The sequence below is a fragment of the Nicotiana tabacum genome, chromosome 22 (assembly GCF_000715075.1).
Source record: "Nicotiana tabacum cultivar K326 chromosome 22, ASM71507v2, whole genome shotgun sequence".
In the NCBI taxonomy this organism is placed as follows: Eukaryota; Viridiplantae; Streptophyta; class Magnoliopsida; order Solanales; family Solanaceae; genus Nicotiana; species Nicotiana tabacum.
The window spans coordinates 212,886,974-212,894,946 of NC_134101.1; positions in this window are offsets into that span (position 1 = coordinate 212,886,974).

The following is a 7,973-nucleotide window of genomic DNA, read 5'->3' on the forward strand; positions in this document are numbered from 1 at the left end:
TCCCGTTTCGATTGTCCTTTAATTGAAAAAAACTCCTGTACCCCCGCGGGGGTGGAAAAAGGAGGTGCGACAATGATTGCGGGGTCTCCCAATCCTTTATTGTCCCTAATGATTCCGATACTACCAGATCAACGGTCGAAGAGCTAGAGCAGGTCATATTGATCGAACATCTACCTGATCGGAAGGTATACTTGGGCACAAGGCTAACTTCCGAGCTCAAGAAAAAACTCATTCAATTTCTTATAGCTAACATAGATTGTTTCTCTTGGTCCCATCTTGACATGACAGGGATCCCGCCGGAAATAACCACCCACAAGCTAAGCCTGGACCCAAAATTCCATTCGACCAAGCAGAAAAGGAGGCCTTAGTCCGAGGTCAAACACGTTTTCATCAAGGACGAGATATCTAAATTCCTTAAAATAGGGTCCATTCGGGAGGTTAAATACCTGGATTGGTTAGCAAATATAGTGGTAGTCCCTAAAAAGGGGAACAAACTAAGAATGTGTGTAGACTATAAGGATTTGAACAAAGCCTGTCTGAAGGACTCCTTCCCTCTGCCTAACATCAATCGCATGATCGATTCCACGAGATCTTTAGCTTTCTCGATGCCTATTCTAGGTACAACCAAATAAGGATGAACCTGGATGATCAATAGAAAACCTCTTTTTTACCAAGTACGACACGTACTGCTATAACGTGATGCTATTTAGACTAAAAAACACCGGTGCCACTTACCAATGCCTAGTAAATCGGATGATTGAGGAAAAAATAGGAAAATCGATAGAGGTTTATATTGACGACATGTTGGTTAAGTCTCTATGAACAGAAGACCATTTAAAACATTTGCAAGAAACTTTCAGCATTTTGAAGAAGTACAATATGAAGCTGAACATGGAGAAGTGTGCGTTCGGAGTTGGATCATGTAAATTCCTCGGGTTCATGGTATCTAAGCGAGGAATCGAGATCAGCCCCGACAAAATCAAAGCCATCAAAGATATCACGATCATGGAAAACGTGAAGGCCGTGCAAAGATTAACCGTACGCATAGCCGCCCTAGGGCGATTCATCTCGAGGTCATCGGATAAGAGTCACCGATTCTTTTTGCTGCTCAAAAAGTAGAACAACTTTTCATGGACCCCAGAGTGTCAGCGGGCCTCGGAGGAACTCAAACAGTATTTATCGAGTCCACCGTTGCTTCATAAACTGAAAGTAGATGAGCAGTTGTACTTGTATTTGGATTATCAGAAATAGCGGTAAGTGTATTCCTGGTACGAGAAGAAAAAGATACACAATTACCGATTTACTATGTTAGCAGAACCCTAGAAGAGGCCGAGACTAGGTATCCTCACCTGGAAAAACTGGCATTCGCTTTGCTAAGCGCCTCAAGGATACTAAAACATTATTTGTAGTGTTACCCCATATGTGTTGTCAAAACTTACCCACTATGAAATATTATGCACAAACCCGAGCTCTTAGGACGATTGTCCAAGTGGGCCGTTGAAATCAGTGGGTACAATATTTATTATCGACCCCGAATAACCATCAAATCTCAAATTTTGGCAGATTTCGTGGTCGACTTTATGCCGACCCTAATACTTGAGGTCGAACAAGAATTGTTGGTGAACTCAGGGACGTTCTTCGGAATCTGGACCCTCTTTACGGATGGTGCCTCGAACGCGAAAGGGTCTAGACTCAGCTTTATTTTAAAGCCACCAACATGAAATATAGTTAGACAATCTATTAGGACTATAAAATTGACCAACAATGAGGCCGAATATGAGTCCATGATTACAGGTTTTGAACTAGCCAAAAACTTGGGGGTGGAGGTGATAGAGCTAAGTGCGACTCCCTCCTCGTGGTAAACCAAGTTAATGGAACATTCGAGGTCAGAGAAGAACGAATGCAAAGATACCTGGAAAAGTTGCAGGTAGAATTACATTAGTTCAAGATCAAAACAGTGAGGCCAATGCCCTTGCTAACTTAGGATCATCAGTCGAAGACAATGAGCTTAATTCAGGAGCAGTGGTGTGATGACCCAAAAGATCATCTCGTGTTTTAGAACACAATCCGGGGTTCCGAGGCCTTCAAGACCTCATTTTCTTTCCCATAGATTTGCGTGCACAGTCCGGGAATGCTTCCGAAAAGCCCTTATGTGAAAATTTGAGAAAATGCCAATTTGGCCTTTAAGTTTGAATTTAAGTTGACTTAGGTCAATATTTTGGGTAAACGTACCCGAACCTGTTATGTGATGGTCCTAGAGGGTTCGTAGAAAAATATGGAACTTGGACGTATGCCCGGATTTAAATTTCAAGGTCCCTAGCCCGAGAAATAAATTTTTGAAGAAAATTATTTAACTGAAAAATATAAGATTTGTGGGAATTTAACAATGTTTGAATTTGATGGTATCGAGCTTGTATTTTGGTTTGGGAGCCCGGTACATGTTTAATATGGTATTTAAGTTGTGTCTGTAAAATTTGGTAAGAAACGAAATTCATATGACGTGATTCGGACCCTCTGTGGTGAAAATAGTAACATTAAGAGTTCTTGAGATTTTCCTTTATTTTGATGCTAAATTCATTGTTTAAGATGTTATTTGGGCAATTCGATTGCATGAGCAAGTCTGTATAATATTTTTAGGTTTGTGTGCATGTTTGGTTTGGAGCCTCGAGGGCTCGGATGAGTTTCGGATAGGCTACAGGGTGATTTACACTTAGAAAATCTGGTATAAGTTGTTGTATCTGGTGTCTATTGCATTGTGCTTCGCGATCGCGTAGTCACTCTCGCGATCGTGAAGGGAAAACTGGGCTGAGGAAGATCTTACTCTATGCGAACGCGAGCCCAAGGTCACGAATGCGAGACCAAGGTCGCGAACGCGGAGCATTGAGAGGACTGCTCCACGCGAATGCGACCGGTTTACCACGAACACGTAGCTTTAGGAGGGATGGTCAGGGAACCTAGGGAAAACCTATGCGGACGCGAACCCTTTATCGCAAACATGAAGGCAGGGCGGGGCTAAACCTTCGCGAACGCGTATCCTTTCCCGCGCTTGCGTAAGTCCTTAGAAGGCTGCTCTTCGCGAACGCGACAGTGCTCACGCGAACGCGATAAACACTGTCGCCCAACACTTAAAACAAAAGCAGAATGAGAAATAGGCCATAATTTCATATTTTCAAAAACTAGAAGGCATAGAGGCGATTTTCAAGAGACAAGTTCTTCCCCAAAGTGTTGGTATATGATTTTGAACCACTTTCTTTCAATTACCCATTGCATTTCATCAATTTTCATCCAAAAAACTAGGGTTTTCATGGTAGAAATTGGGGATTTGGGTAGCACTAGGGCTTTTTATATAATTGTAATTTAGACCTCGATTTGGGGTCAGATTGCAAAACTAATTGCATATTCGGACTCATGGGTGAATGAGTAGTCGGGTTTTGGTCCGAACCTCGAGTTTTTGGCAAAAATGATAGAAAACCTATAATTAAGCATTGTATTTGAATTCTTTAGCATTTATTGATGTTGTTAAGTTAATTATGGCTAGATACAAGTGAATTGGAAGTAAAATCTAAAGGGAAAGAGGTATTTGAGGCTTGAGTTGGTCGTGGAACCCGATGTAAGTGTTTGGCCTAACCTTAGCTTGAGGGAATATGTGTTGTGTCTTATATTCTATGTGTTAGTATTGTGTACGATGTATAAGTGTGGTGACGAGTATCTATACGTTGGTGTCGAGCATGCCCGTGAGTCTTACACTGTGACTGTTGTGATTCTTATTATGTACAATCATGCTTAAATTGATGATTATTCATGTCGGGCAAGACCTATGGTATTTTCTTGGTATTTGACCATTGTTGAGTATTGACTCAAGTGAAGGTTTATCTTGTGAAGTTAACTGTTGGAACTAGATTGGTTATAGCTTATTCCCTTGCCCGATGTATTTGTTTCTATTATTGATTCCCTTGCCGGGATGTATTTGTTTCTATTATTGATTCCCTTGCCGGGATATTGTTGTTTCTACTATTTGGGTGAGGAAAGAGTGATAAAACACGAAGGGTGATGCCGTGCATATTCATACTTATGCATATGGTGAGGAAAGAGTGATAAAGCATGAATGGTGATGCCGTGCACATTTACATTTATATTGATACATATGGTGAGGAAGAGAGATAAAGCACGAAGGGTGATGCCATGCACATTTATACTATTAATATGGTGAAGAAGAGTGATAAAGCATGAAGGGCGATGCCGTGCATATTTTTATTATTGATTGCATGGTGAGGATTGAGAGTAAAAGCACAAAGGGTGATGCCGAAAATTGTCTGCTTGCTGTATTTATTTACTATTTTCGGTTCAAGTGCTTTAATTGTTTAAATTCCTTTACTGCTGTAATTCCTTATGTTAAAACCCCCATAGCATGTTCCCCCTTCCCGTACATTTCTACTTAGTTTCTATTACTTGTTACTCTATTATTATACTGCATAACTGCACAGGTTTATGATGTGTCGTGTCCTAGCCTCGTAACTACTTTGAGAGGTTGGGCTCGACACTTACCAGTACATGGGATCGATTGTACTGATACTACACTTTTCACTTTTTGTATAGATTCTAGTATTGGACCATACGGATCGTAGTTCGAGGTTGCTGCCTACAGTCCAGTGGAGACCCAAGGTAGTCCTGCAAGTGTCCGCGAGCCTTGGCGTCCCCTTCTATACTGCTTCTCTTCTGTTTTATCTATTTTTGAGACAAATTTGTATTTCTTTATTCAGACCACTATTTGTAGTATTCGTAGACAGTCCATGAAATTGTGACACTAGTTATGAGTGAAGTGTTATTATGGATTTCATATTAGTATTAAGTTAAACTATTAAATTCTGTTCTTCCGCAATTTGATTTCCGCTGATTTTCTTATATCATTTGGGTAAATTGTTAAAGATAAAGGAAAAAGGTAAAATAATCAGTAACGTTGGCTTGCCTAGCGGGTTCAATGTTAGGCGCTATCACGGTCCCGACAATGGGAAATTTGGGTCGTGACAAGTTGGTATTAGAGCTCTAAGTTGCTTAGGTCTCACAATTCACGGACAAGCTTAGTAGAGTCTGAGGGATCAGTACAGAGATGTTTGTGCTTATCCCCCATAGGCTACAGAGTTAGGAACATTTTCACTTCTATTTATCTCTATCGCGCGGTTTGATTTCTCAATGCTAATTGAACTTCTACTCTGTTCTTTCGCGTATGGCGAGAACACGTACCACTTCAGTACCTGATCTGCAGCTCGAGCCCCCAGCGGCAGCTCCTACGAGGGGCAGAGGCCGAGGCCGAGGTCGAGGCCGTGCTAGGGGCCGAGGCAGGGCCAGAGTTCAGAGCAACACTAGCGATGAAGCCTTAGGTTTAGTTTGATGATGAGGTTCCGATCCAGACAGTTCCAGCGGGCCCAACTCAGATCCTAGAGGGGTTCATCGCTACCCCAGTACTTCAGGATGCTCTGGTCCGTCTAGTGGGCCTTATGGAGAATGTCACTCAAGCAGGCATACTTCCTGTAGAACCAACCATCTCTCAGGCTGGGGGAGGAGCACAGACTCCCGCTACTCGCACTCTAGAGCAGATGGCTCCCTAGTTTCAGACTCTAGCAACTCAGCCAGTGGGGGTAGTCCCACCGGGTGTTACGGTTCACACCGGTGATGGGTCAGCTATGTCTTCAGATGCCTTGTAGAGATTGGACAGGTTCACCAAGCTCTTCACTACTAGCTATGGCGGTACATATTCAGAGGATCCCCAGGATTATTTGGACAACTGTCATGAGGTTCTTCGAAACATGGGGATAGTGGAGACCAATGGGGTCAACTTTGCTGCTTTTTGTCTGTCAGGTTCCGCCAAGAAATGGTAGAGAGATTATTGTTTTGCCAAACCATCTGGGTCACCAACTCTCACTTGGGACCAGTTCTCGCAGCTATTTCTCGAGAAGTTCCTTCCCGTCACTCAAAGAGAGGAGTACCGCAGGCAGTTCAAGCGTCTTCAGTAGGGTTTTATCACCGTCACCCAGTAAGAGACGAGGTTTATTGATCTGGCTCGTCATGATCTTCTAATACTCCCCACCGAGAGAGAGAGAGAGAGAGAGAGAGAGAGAGAGAGAGAAAGAGTGAGGAAGTTTATTGAGTGACTCGCTCAGCCTATTAGATTGCAGATGGCTAAGGAGATAGGGAGCGAGATTTCTTTTTAGGATGCGGCCAATGTGGCCAGATGGGTTGAGATGGTTCTAGCTCAGGGGAGTGGTCAGGGGTATGATAATAGGCCTCGTTATTTTGGTAGATTTAGTGGTGCCTCGTCTGGAGGTGGGGATCCTTTTGGTAGAGGCCATCCTCCCAGGCCGTTCCATTCAACACTTTAGGCTTCTCACGGTGCTCTAGATGGCCGTGGTTCTCATATGTAGTATTCTGATCAGTTGACCTACAATGCACCACCAGCTCCTATCGGTGCACCTCCACTCCAGAGTTTTTAGGGTGGTTACTCAGGCTGTTAGGGTCAGTTTCAGGGTCAACAGTCTTAGCAGTCGAAGTCTTGTTATACTTGTGGAGATACGAGGCACATTGCTAGATTTTGCCCTCGAGCCTCGAGCAGTTATCAACATCAGGGTTCTCATGCCATAGTTCCAGCACCGGGTGTTCCACCACCCGCTCAACCAGCTAGAGGTAGGGGTTGAGGTGTTAGAGGTGGAGGTCAGGCCGTTAGAGGTAGAAGTCAGGCCTCTAGAGGTGGAGGTCAGCTGGCAGGAGGCCGTCCCAGGGATGTAGTTCAGAGTGGTGGGGCCTAGCCCCAATGTTATGCTTTCCCAGCCAGGCCTGAGGTTGAGTCCTCTAATACAGTTATTACAGGTACTGTTTTAGTTTGTAGTAGAGATGCTTTAGTTCTGTTTGATCCAAGGTCTACATACTCCTACGTGTCTTCTTATTTTGCTTCATATTTGGTTGTGCCTCGTGATACTTTGAGTGCTCTTGTATATGTGTCTACACTGGTGGGTGATTCTATTGTGGTAGATCGTGTCTATCATTCATACGCGGTCATTATTAGGGGTCTTAAGACCCGTGTAGATCTCCTACTTCTCGATATGGTAAATTTTGATGTTATTTTGGGGATGGATTGGTTATCCCCTTATCATGCTATATTGGACTGTTATGCCAAGACCGTGACCTTAGTATTTCTGAGGTTGCCTCGTTTGGAGTGGAGAGAGATTCCTGGTCATTCTACCAGCAGGGTTATCTCATATATGAAGGCTCAGCGTATGGTTGATAAGGAATGTTTGGCCTATTTGGCATATGTTTGTGATTCTAGTGCTGAGATTCCTTCTATGGATTATGTGCCCGTTGTTCGTGAGTTTCCAGAGGTATTTCTTGTAGATTTTCCAGGTATGCCACCCGACAGGGACATTAACTTTTGCATTGATTTGGCTCCGGGCACTCAGCCCATTTTTATTCCGCTATATCGTATGGCCCCGCCAAAGTTGAAAGAATTGAAAGAACAGTTGCAAGACCTGCTTGATAAGGGCTTTATTAGACCTAGTGTCTCACCTTGGGGTGCGCCGATGTTGTTTGTCAAGAATAAGGATGGATCGATGAGGATGTGTATAGATTATGGGCAGCTGAACAAGGTCACCATCAAGAACAAGTATCCATTACCGAGGATTAATGATTTATTTGATCAGCTTCAAGGTGCTAGGGTATTTTTGAAGATTGATTTGAGAACTGGCTACTATCAGTTGAGGATTAGGGCATCAGATGTCCCTAAGATAGCCTTCAGCACTTGGTACGGGCATTATGAGTTCTTAGTGATGTCATTCGGGTTGACAAATACCCCAGCAGCTTTCATGAATTTGATGAACCGAGTGTTCAAGCCTTATTTGGATTCCTTCGTGATTGTCTTCATTGATGATATTTTGATCTATTCCCGCAGCCAGGAGGAGCACGAGCAGCATCTTCTAGTCATCCTT